Here is a 12,574-nt window from a genome sequence, read left to right on the forward strand (position 1 = left end):
AGGACCAAGGATGCAAAGTTATGTGGGGAAGATCATATGACCAGGCAGTCACTAGGTACAACCCAACGCAATTCGTGATTTCGATACCTTTGGGGTGAATCGTGAAACACGTTGGGTTGACATCTACGAGCCACCGTACTTACTCAAACTTTTGGCACTGCATTTGAAAGTGCCGGCGCTATACCGGCAAAGCAGAAGAGACTGCATTGGAGAGCTGCAATTGCAGGAGAAGACCCCGCATCGTTGGGCAACAAGCTAGGAACCACGTGGATCGATCGACCGCGTATGCATATACCTGCTTTACCCCAAGGATCGTGAGGGATCATGTGCGGAGATACCAGGGCGCAAGAAATCTAACAAATGGGTTACAACAGCGCTGGAAAGCACTTATTCAACCACTTTAACAAAATCGCCGTTTGTGGGTGAAAAGCCGCATTTTTTTCTTTTTAATAACTTAATAAACAGTATTATGCTATGTTTTTTCCTCTATCTTTTCTGGCCAGGACGCAGTAAATCACTGTGCAAGCAGCCAGTCTAACAGCCATATCATAGAGATCATTGCTTGAGCCAAGCTAAGTACAATTTAAAACTTTATGACTGTACTGCCACACTTGAATTGCTTGTTTCTTCTCCATTTCCTAAAAAAACCTGCCCAGTCCACGCGCCATAAACGCCGGCCTCCACCGTTCCATTCATTTTTTGGGAGGGATGTAAAAATCCCTTCTCCCGGGACGTTGGCAGCAAGACTAGGAACTGGTTTTTGGAAACTCCTTATATTGGAGTTTGTGTGCATATTACCTTTATACAAACTTTTGGCACTATGCCGGCAAAGCAGAAGAGACTTTGTAAATGGTTGCTTTAGAAACAAAAATATGCTCATTACATTAATCTCCATTAAAAATGTATTTCAGAGTTGTTGTTTTATTAAATGCTACAAGTATTTTCTCATAGTTCAAAACTGATTTATCTATTTTTTTTTTGTTTTTTTAAACACACATGTAGAATATTGCTAGGTCTGCAGCTTTACGTCCATAACACATGAATTCTCATATTTCAACTTCCAAGTTCTCTTTAGGAGAGAACAGATATTATTCCATGGTAATATATAGGTTCTCCGTTTTACCCTTACTGCATATAAATAGTGTATGCATAGAGAAGGAGTGACTCAGTGAGTAACGACATGGAGTATGTGAATCAATGATGCCGAGTTTGAATCGGGGGTGCCTGGTTTGATTGCCAGTGTCAGCTCCTTGTGACCGTGGGCAAGTCACTTTATCTCCCTGTGCCTCAGGCACCAAAAACATAGATTGTAAGCTCATCTGGGCAGTGACTGTCCGTAAAATTCTTATATGCTGCGGACTATACTGTAATTGTCAAGTGTTTTGAGTTCCAATGGGAGGAAAGCGCTGTATGAAATAAAGCTGTCTTTGCAACATTCTTTTTTCTGTAACTAAGCACTGTACCACTTTTTATATATTACATCTAAAATGTAATAACTACTGTCTTTGGGCTCTAATTGAGCCTAGTACCTTTTAGAAGAAATTAACTGCACATTTGGACACATTTTGCTACATTGTTTTTTTCTTGTGTTAATTACATCTTTTTTTCTAGTAAACAGGAGACCAAGGACTCCTACTGTGAGACCTTAAATTATTTCTTGGTGGTGGCAGCGAATTGAGGTCCAGCGTGATGGTTTTGGGGGAGATATTGCTCATTTTGAGTACCCTGCGGGAAGGGGAATAAATGAGCTGGCTAACTAGATGTATTAACCCCTTTGGCACACAGAAGTCACGTGCACACAAGTGTGGCGTACATGAACGTTAACAAATCATTATACAATACAGACTGAAAATTATTATAAAGCTAGTTAATCGCGGGCTCCTCCGGCAGCGAATGCATTAAAGGCCAATACACTTGAAGAACTGAGATGTTGCCACATCACTCACCTGGCTCAGCAATGGATTTAATCTGTCCGCAGGTGAGAACCACAGCTAACAAGAGTCCAGCTCTAGCAGCGCCGGCCCTGTGCACAGCAGCAAATAGCAGGTAACACTGTAATTAGCAGATGCGCGTAACTATGCCACTTCTCACATCCACAGAGTCACTCAACCTGTTCCTGCAGCAATTCAAAGACAATCTGCTTACTCACGATGCCTGCGCTGCTGCTGTGTGTGTGTGTGTGTGTGTGTGTGCATCACAAATCACCCGGCCAATCACAGGCATATACAAATCCTGATACCCAGCAGCAAGCTCCACCCTTCCATTGAAACCCGAATGAGAGCCAGTCGTCTGTGTGTGGAGTTATTAGCAGTGACTGATGCACGAGGATGTACCTGTTGCAACAGAAATGTACACAGCAAAAGTTCCTGTTTTGGCAGGACATGAAACAGCAACACTTAGTGATACTGCCCATCATTATACAGAAAGGCTAATATTTTGAAAATTTCTTTCAAGGAGATGGAGATTTGGTTTTGAAAATGAGCGAGGTGGCAACAACTTCCATTAACTTGCATGGGGGTGAGGCAATTCTTTTTGGGGAGACAGTGGGAAGATAATACAGTTATCAATTGAAGATCAGGGAAATCCTACATACAGTAGGGAGAGTTTATCAGTATGGATATACATATTGAGGGTTACTTAAAGGCTATTTTAGTGTTCACACCTACATGCCAAGTCATGTTTCTTTGTTACATTACATAAGCAGTGCGCTTGTCTCTATGTTATGTTATTGTTCAAAATAATAAACGCAATAATTATTTTTAATTGTTGCCATGAGTGTATGGGTGTAATCTAAAGCAGCGGGCGCTAGATTTTCTGGGGGTGGAGGAGGGGCGTTAGATTTTCAGGGGGGGTGGGGACGCGGCAGTTATAGAGGTTATAGAGGTCCTGCTCTCTCCCCCCATGCATTTAAATTAAATGCCGGGGGACAGCGCTGGGCCTTTATAATACACTTACCTTCCCTTCCAGCGACATGTCGTCTTGGTAACCCGGCATCACATGACCCGTGCCTCATTTGACGCCGGGGTTGAGAGGGGGAGGGGGGGCACGAGGCACTGAGATCAGGCAGGGGTGCGCCAGGGGAAAAGTTTGCGCACCCCTGATCTAAAGTATTGGATAACGTTGAACCACTACCGACATCTGAGGTGGTGGGCAAAAAAAAAGGCTAATAGGTGTGAACGTTAATTAATTATGTGACGATTTACTTTGTTGTTTTTTTTTTAGTGTTGCAGCAGGGCAAAAATATAGACAAGCGCTACATGACGCACTGCACGGAAACGCAGAAGTCGATACATTAAAAGCAGCTTCACAAATGCCAATCGGTGGCCACACAAGGATGTTTAGACTGTTTTGTAGGATTTTGACCTTTTTCCACTTTCGTACATGCAAACTTTACCTGTTGCAGCAGCTAAGTACATTGTAAACCTTGCCAACTTTCTCACGTTCAGAATTGGACGGCGGGAGCAGAGCAGTAGGCAGAGGAGTTGGATGGTCTGAGCAGAGCAGTAGGCAGAGGAGTTGGATGGTCTGAGCGGAGCAGTAGGCAGAGGAGTTGGATGGTCTGAGCGGAGCAGTAGGCAGAGGAGTTGGATGGTCTGAGCGAAGCAGTAGGCAGAGGAGTTGGATGGTCTGAGCGGAGCAGTAGGCAGGGGAGTTGGATGGTGGGAGCAGAGCAGTAGGCAGAGGACGGCCGGGGAGGAGAGCGTGCGCCAGCAGTCTTCGCTAAATTCCTGTGTCTGCTGCTGCTACAGCACGCTCCTCCCTGGCCGTCCTCCTCTGCTACCCTGCTCTGCTCCCGCGTCCTCTGTCGTCATCTTCTCTCGCCACCTTCTACAGTCATCCTCCTCTGCCGCCCTGCTCCGCGCTCACTGCACATAGGTGAGAAAATGAAGTTACAAGTATGTATATGTAACCCCCTTTCCTCCCAGAAAGGAGCGGAGCTCAACCACGTTCACGAGGCGAGGCCAGTTCACCACTGCTTCCACATTGGTGGGGTCGGTTGCCACCCCTTCTGCGGACACGATATGACCCACATAAGTGACCGATGATTGGCAGAATTTGCATTTGTCAAGGGACAGCTTCAAACCTTCCTGCTTCAATCGATCTAGAACCTTCAAAAACTGGTCCTCGTGCTCTTCCAGCGTTCATCCGAACATACACTGGCGACACACTTTATTCGAGCTTGGCTAGTCCCACGAATTCAGGTATACCCGGGTGTATTGAGGTTTGTGACTGTTTTCTGCCCGAGTGCATTGAGTTATTTTCCAAGCAGGGATTGAAGCATTTTATTCCCGCTGGCTGCAATACTGCACAGTATATATATATATACTGCATTACAATTCATGAATTTATGCCATCTGGTAGACACGCGAAGCATTGCAGCCTATTAAATCCTAATCATTATCATTTAACAGATCAGCCGCCCATCAGCCAGGCATGAACCCAGGCTGGGAAGGCAAATGCAACGGGGCTTGTCAGAGGTGAGGAGTGGCGCATTCCAGGTATCTGCCAGGTACATACCGGGTATTTGCTCGAATAAAGTGTGTCGGTGCAGTAATAATGTCGTCCAGGTAGACCAGACACTCTCGGGGGTTCAGGTCACCGAGGGTCCTTTCCATCAGTCACTGAAAGGTGGCTGGGGCTCCGCATATGCCTTGGGGCATTTGGGTAAACTGATAGAACCCCAGCGGACAGATGAATGCTGTCTTGTCCTGATCCTCGGGACGCATGGGAACCTGGTAGTACCCAGAACGCAGGTCCAACACACTGCCGGACAAGGCGCCCAGGATCTCTTCAATTCGAGGTAGTGTATACTGATCCGGGATAGTCCGTCGGTTGAGGGTTCGGTAATCCACACACAATCATACGGAGCCATTTTTCTTTCGTACCACCACGATGGGTGAGGCGTATGGACTGCGGGATTCAGCTATGATATCTGCGCCTTTCATATCTTGCATGATGTCTCGGACGTCGTCCACATCCCTCAGGGCTATTCTTCGGGATCGTTCCCAGAAGGGGGTGTCGTCATTCAATCTAATAGTGTGTTGGGCGTTTTTAGTACAACCCACATCCATTTCCCGGGTGGAGAATACTTCTTTCCACTGCATCAACTCAGCCAGAAGGTGCTTTATCCAGTCGGCCGGTAGGGGAGTCTTCGAAGTCAAACTGTAGCCCGGGGTCGATTCCTGTTATTGAAACAACATTCACTTGAGCCAAAGGTTTCATATCCGTCACAGGATATATTTTACCCAGCTCCTGGTTGTAGTCCAACCGAACAGGGTGTAGTGAGATGTTCTGTATGGTTACGGCAAACCGGGAGGGAAACGTAGACTTCCATTCTTTTACTTCCGGCACCACCTTCCAGCCTCTCTTCTTAACCTATCCAGGCGCCGACTCCAGCACGAAGAACCAGTCACTTCCATCATCCCTAGGGTAGCGGGCTAAGAATATCATATGTCGCCCCACCCTCCCCCCCCCTCCCCCCCGGCAGAATCTCGGTCACTCCCTGCTCTCTACTGAAGAACCGCCTGTGTCATTCTTGGTCGGAGATCCGTGGCATTCTTCCATGAGAACAGGATGAATCTTCACGGGGCACACCAGCGCTTCCACCTCCATAGAGTGAGCCAGGTTAGTGTTGAGATGGGGTATGTCCATCCGCACTCTGATTACCCCATCTATTGGGTAATCCTGGCTGCTGAGTCCCCATAGAGTCATGGTTTGCCCGATTGCAAAGGCAGATGATGCAGATGGTCGTCGTAGAAGAACCTGTAGACAATGGTTACCTGCGAACCGGTGTCCAATAGAGCAGACGCATATATCCCTTCAATCAGGACTCGGGCCAAAGAGGTAGGGCCGATTCGATCCGAAAGGTCGGCTCGTGGCTCTTTTCTGGGACTGGTAGGTATGTTTTTTTTCCTGCCGTGGGGCGACTGTGTTTTAGGGTGAGTTGCAAAAGTTAACGCCGCTGCTTTAGGGGTTACCTTCTGAGGGCAGCGAGGCGTTCGTTCGGGTGTTTCACGGAAGAGCGGGGCCAGGTCTCTGGCCACCCGTGCTGGTGGTCAGTGGGTCGACCATGAGGATTCCGGAGACGTCACCTTCGCGGTTTCCTTCAGTACCGGAGTCTCCCGGACAGGGCTGCAGGCATCCTCAGAGTGTTTGGCCTCCCGGTTCTTTTTAGGTGTATGGAACCGCAAGGAGACTTACTGATCCTGAACGCGGTGCATTAGTTCATCAAACCTAGGGGGATTCTCTGTGGAGAGAGTACATCTGAGCATAATGGCAATGGGATGCATTGACAGGGATCCCCGCAGCAACTGTGTGAGGCGGTGGTTATCCAGCTCTGGTAGTTCAATGACCCCTTTTGATACTAGTGTCCATAAGCTTAACTGCAAGCGCAGTTGTTTTCCTTAAGGTCGTGAAATTTTGCAAAGAGATCCACGGCATCATCTTTGGAACCGTATTTAAGTCCATAAGCACGTCTCGGGCGTCATCCACAGTATACTGTTCGCGGTACAGTCAGACAATGTTGGCCGCAGGGGGGGCGCAAGCACTCTACAATCTGCTGCCATTTCACGGCCTCAGAGCAGGACCATTCCCCTAGTACCTGGAGAGTGTGATCTTTCCACTCCCCAAATTCTTCCTCGCCTAGCAGGGTGGGCAGCACCCCAGAAAAGGTCTTGAACCTGCGGTAGTGGTGAGCGTGGGAGGATGTGGTTAGGTTGTCGGCCAACCGCTGCAGTACGTCGGTTAAAAGGGTTTTTTATACGGGGCTATCCCGGGGTTCTGGACCATCCCTTCCCCGGCGGGGGCTATTCCGTGGTAACCCAGAATTATCCCCTCTGGTATTCCCATCTGCCCCCACATAACTATCCTCCTCCCTCTTGACTTTGGCCCCGGATATATTAGGGGGTACCCCTCCTCTGGGGCTCAGTGGAGGTGTACGCCCTTGGGCCCCTTTTTCCCATCCATATCTATACTGCTGGCTATTAGCACCGTGTCTCAGGCGGAATTGGAATCAGATATTCGTGCCACCTCCCAGATTTGGGCAAACCCTGGATGTTGCATTAAGGCTAGACATATGTCATAAGAGAGAGAGTCAATTTTGGCATGTGGCCCACGGCCACCACGCGGCTGGGAGGTTCCGGCTCTGCCAGGTCCCACTGCTGGACCTCGGTTTTGGACGGTAGCGACATTTTGTTTGTGCAAATTTCAAATTTTATTCAAAATTTCTCTTGAGCACCCCAGCTCTGAATCTCTGCAGCGCCTCCAAATGTAACACCCTTTCCCTCCTCCTACGGGAGATTTGGATAATACTGGTGTTATGGTGCTAACCTGTTAGGCTTACAAGAGGCCTAAGCCTCTGCGCTTGGGGAGCCTGGGCAGGCTGGTGCAGCGCCTCTACCCATGAGGATCCCTGCATAGCTAGATAGCCCCTCACCTACATGGTATACCTCCAATAACCACAATCCACATCAAGTATACCCAATACTATTTACTATGGTCCCATAGACTCCTCTGCAACACAGTATACACACACAATAACAACCAGCGGGTAACAATAACAGTAATCGTCCCTCAAAGTACTGAGGGTGCCCTGGGCACCTAGAATCCGATGTCCACAGAACAGTCCCACACAAATATATGAGGGCAGCGCTACCCTCCCGTGAAGTGTAGGTGCACGTGGTGGTACATTCCTGACTACTCGAGTACATCAGGGGATTTGTAGACAGGTTGCAAGTGTGGTCCCACGATGCGGGTCCTTACCTCTCGCCTCACGGCCTTCACGGTGATCCTTCCACTGGGGAAATCCTCCTTCCCAGCGCTGGTCCCTACTGCTAACGGGGAACCCCTGAACAATGGCAAGCCCTACAACACTCTGCTACAGTGTAGGGGAAGCTAGCTGGGGCCTATGGGGAATGGGTCTGGCCTAGTCGAGGGGGGTTATTTGCTCCCTGGACACTACCTCTCCTGTCGCCGGCTCCGTCAAGTGACACGCTGCCTCCAGTCCCGCGGAGGACATCCTGGTCTCCAGCCCTTTCCGGCGGCACCATCCACAAGATGGCCACCACAACACACACAGTCCTACAATACATGCAGTGCCAACTGCAAGATGGCTGACAGAACTACTGCCAGAGAGGAGGCAAGGGAGGGTTCCCTGCTGCAGAGGTTTTACCAGTTCATTGTTTTTCACATCTTTAAGTGGTACTGTTTAAAGCGCTGTTCTCTTTTACCTTCTTCGTGACTTGGCGAACAAGTGCCAGCTAGTAAGACGGCTTTCAACGGGGTAAACTCAGGTGTACATCTAGTACGTTAAGGCTCCTTATTTATTGATCCAAGACCGATCAGGCTGGAAAATAAAATTTGGGGTGATTACACCACAATGCGGAGGCCACATACCAGTTCAGTACACGTACCAGTGTAGATTTAATAGATTTTTAATCGGTTGAGTTTGGACACGGGTAGTTTTGGAACATATTCATTTTGAATTGAGAAAGCTACTGAGTCCGGTGTTTCCTGCAGTGGTGGAGGGACCTTACCAGGGTTTGTAGAGTTATGGTGGTTTATGCGAGGAGGAAGGGGTGTGGGGGAGAAAGGAAGTTGAGGATGCAGTGCAGGGGCATGACTGTAAGGTAGCGTTGGGCGTTAAGGGCTTGGTCGCCTCTCATGGTCATAAAACTGGAGGTGGTAGGAAATATGGCTGGTTTTAAATATGTGTGTTTTGTCACTTTGTTAGTAAGTTAAATAAAATGCTGTGGCCTATACCACAAACTGTGTCTTTTGTTAGGGGAAAGGGTTTTTTGTGTACAGGTTTTGGGGGTGGGGACATAGACCTACAGTAGTTAAGACTAAACAGCATCTGAAATTATGAAGACGCCTCGGCTATGGCACTGGGTCCACTTCTGTCCAATTTAAAATCTGGAAAGGTTACAAAGTACTTTGGGGTACACTTACCTTTTATGTCATAGCATTTGAAAGAGTGAAAGTGCAAAACATGTATGTATGTATGTATGTATGTATGTCTTTATTTATATAGCGCGATTAGTGTACATAGCGCTTCACATTAGTAATACACGTGACAATCATATAAATAACAAATAATACAAATAACAGATCATGGGCATAAGTGCTTCACACATAAAAGTAACATTTAGGAAGAGGAGTCCCTGCTCCGAAGAGCTTACAATCTAATTCGTAGGAAGAACATACAGAGACAGTAGGAGGGAATTCTGGTAAGTGCGTCTGCAGGGGGCCAAGCTTTATGTATTGTGTCTAGTATTATCCACAGTGCTACTCATATGCTTCTTTAAGCAGGTGTGTCTAAAGGTGGGTCTTAAAGGTGGATGGAGAGGGTTCTAGTCAGGTATTGAGGGGAAGGGCATTCCAGAGGTGTGGGGCAGTCAGTGAGCAAGGTTTAAGGCAGGATGGCTTTAGATACAAAGGGGGTACATAGAAGATATCCTTGAGCAGAACGCAAAAGTCAAGATGGTGCATAGCAAGAAATTAGGGCTGAGATGTAAGGAGGGGCAGACGAGTGTAAAGCTTTAAAAGTGAGGAGGAGAATTGATTGCGAGATGCGGGATTTGATAGGAAGCCAGGAAAGGGATTTCAGCAGGGGAGACGCGGAGAAAGATTTAGGAAAGAGTAGAGTGATTTTGGCAGCAGGGTTTAGGATAGATTGTAGGGGAGACAGGTGAGAGGCAGGAAGGCCGGACAGCAGGAGGTTACAGTAATCGAGACGGGAGAGAATGAGGGCCAGAGTCAGAGTTTTAGCAGTAGATCAACAGAGGAAAGGGTGTATCTTTGTAATATTGCGGAGGAAAAAGCGACAGGTTTTAGAGACGTTTTGAATGTGAGAGGAGAATGTGAGAGAGGAGTTGAGTGTGACCCCTAGGCAGCGTGCTTGCGCTACTGGATGTATGCTAGAACTTCCAACAGTAATGTGAAAGGAGGTAGTAAGGCCAGGTTTGGGAGGAAGTATGAGGAGCTCTGTTTTTGCCATGTTAAGTTTAAGTCGGCGTAGGGCCATCCAGGATGGTATTGCAGAGAGACAACATGTACATTCAAGTAGAAGGCAGCTCAAATGAAGCATGGTTCCTTATACTGTAGATGTGACTCCTAAGTTTAACTGTCAGAAGCTGTCGGGCTGAAATACTCTGTGAACACTCCATAGCAATTCTCAGTGACAAGTCAAGAAACTGTTTGGATTTATATGCAAGATAAAAAAGGGGGAAAGAAAGCGCAACCATGCATCAAGTTTTGCATGGACCTGTTTTCTAATGAAGGGAACGGGGTAAAAAAACAGCCACATTTGGGACAGACAGGCTGTTTGTTTAGAATTTATACTATAGTGCTGCAGGAACCTTAATCCTCTTGTGAAATGCAGCATTGAGCTCAGCTCCTTCTGAGTAAGAGAGCCGTGAGAGCTTAAGAAACGCCTGTGTTGGAAGAACTCTTAAGGAACCATTGCTGTCCATTTTACTTCACTATACAAAAATAACACTAGATGGCGCTCTAACACTCTATCACCCTTTTAAACAGTGAATGTGAACATATAAAGTGACAAATACTGAAAGTAATGTGCCGTGCAAAAAGTGATAATAAAAACACTCAAACCCTTGGAGGACTGTTTCAAGGTCCAAATAGAAGCAATAAAGGAAAAAACAGGGGAGCGAAAATACCTAAGAGAAAATATATAAAACTACCATAGTGCAGTTAACGTTTAACAAAACACAATAATGGCTGAACCCTCAATTTTGCATAAAAGACACGCTAGATAACATTAGTAAATGTCCATCCATAGATATCCAAATAGAAAATATTGAGGAGCAAAAATAGGAGGTAGTATAAAATCCAGAAGAGAAACACAGAGCCAAAATAAAATACCAAAAGCATTTATCCAACACTGGTAAAAAATGAAGGCTTACAAGATTCCAAATTGGTTACAGCATGGGTGTAGAGATAAAGATGGTAACCGAGTCGCGTTCTCGGGATCCCGTCACACCACCGCTGCGTCCACTGGTCTCCGTCCTGCACCTCTGCTCAGAGCCGATACGTCACTTCCGGTTCCTCCACCACTCGAAGTAGACGTCACAGGAACTCCAAAGCAGGCTCTCTTCCTCTAGATGATACACTGAGGGTTACGCTCTACGCGTTTCGCCGTTCTGAATGACGGCTTCGTCAGGAGTAGCTTTAACCCATAAAAGGATACTATATATACCCTCTTAACTACCATTGACCTTTCCTCCTATAGGTCAATGTATGATGACATCTAAATTAAAGGGTAAACGGCTATATGGACCCTCCCCAACATAGAATCATCATGAAACAAATTTTATACATTTCATTAAAAATAAAGCTTTATACATTTGAATTAAAATACAAATTTAATGCCTGATCCTCCTTTACTACATAAGGAAAGGACCATTATTAATAAAAAATATTAAAATTATAGATGTAATACATGAATTAAATACTACAAATCTTTACTCAACATTAATACACAAATCACCAAGTATATCCCCTATCTCATAAGTAAATTAACTACAAGGGAGATGACGATTGATGAATCTCAAAAGTAAGAGAAAATACAGAGTTAGTGAGAAATTAAATTCAATTACAACAAACATTTACATAATCTCTTATGGAAATGCATTTTATCCGTATTTTCATTCAGACTTTTGCACTGACCATTTGTACCCTATATACAATCCCCTATATGTCCCATCAGATAGAGGACTCCGTATAACAAGTAGCAAATGTCTAAAGGAAAGCACTTAATTCAAAGTCTACATTTAGACCCAAAGGTATAAGGGATTTCAACGTGAAAATCCAAAAACTTTCTCTCTTTTTCAGGGCAATATTTCTGTCCCCACCTCTCCAATGTGGTAACACCTGTTCTAGTACAGTGAACTTAAGGCCTGATGTGGCGCCCTGATGTTTTTGAATAAAGTGGTTTGATAAAAAATGTGTAGTAACCCCTCTTCTCACATTCCCAATATGTTCGAGTATGCGTGTTCTAACAGGCCATTTTACTTCACTAACCTGCATTGGAATTACTGATATCAGCAGAGAATGAAGTGCTTGGAAATCAGGGTAGGCCTTAGGGCAAGGCGGTTGCCTTGTGCCCACGTTTTCGTGGGGGCCCCATGCTTCCTCGTGCTGGGATCCAACTGGTGCCCAAACGTATGAGGGAGTGCGGGGCCCCTGGACCGGCAGGGCTGCCTCTCACCACAAAGTGTGTGTGTTTGTTTTGAGGAGGTCTTACCTTCTATCGAGCGGCCCTCCTCCTGCAGCGACATCACATGACGTGTTGCCATGACAATGCTACGTCGCATGTCGCCATGACGCCGCAGTGCTGCAGGAAGAGGGCCGATCATGGTAAGTGCCCCCACCACTTCCACCGGAAGGGCCTCGCTGCCAGAGCGACGCCTTCGGCCCCGCAGGGCTTAAGGCCGGCACTGATTTTTGTCAGCTCCTGTATTCCACATTGAAAGAACAACTAAAGTGTACTGTACCAATGTTGGAGGTTCTTGCACAAGTGTCTGGGGGAAGAAAATATGAGGTTTTAAATGGGTGG

At 46.6% G+C, this 12,574-nt stretch overlaps 1 protein-coding gene across 4 annotated transcripts in view; it reads right to left on the reverse strand.

Moving 5' to 3' along the window:
* The window catches only part of LOC142489105 (apoptosis-inducing factor 3-like), a 126,285-nt gene extending 114,035 nt beyond the window's left edge, over window positions 1–12,250 (reverse strand). For 3 of the 4 annotated variants that reach the window (XM_075589313.1, XM_075589310.1, XM_075589312.1), the window contains exon 1: window positions 1,947–2,161. The gene's annotated coding sequence lies outside the window, so the exon portion shown is untranslated. Of the gene's footprint in view, window positions 1–1,946; window positions 2,162–12,039 lie in introns of those variants that run through there. The other variant, XM_075589311.1, reaches the window with a different exon arrangement.
* Between the last annotated feature and the right edge of the window lie 324 nt (window positions 12,251–12,574).

This window comes from Ascaphus truei, chromosome 3, assembly GCF_040206685.1.
Source record: "Ascaphus truei isolate aAscTru1 chromosome 3, aAscTru1.hap1, whole genome shotgun sequence".
NCBI classification, from domain to species: Eukaryota; Metazoa; Chordata; class Amphibia; order Anura; family Ascaphidae; genus Ascaphus; species Ascaphus truei.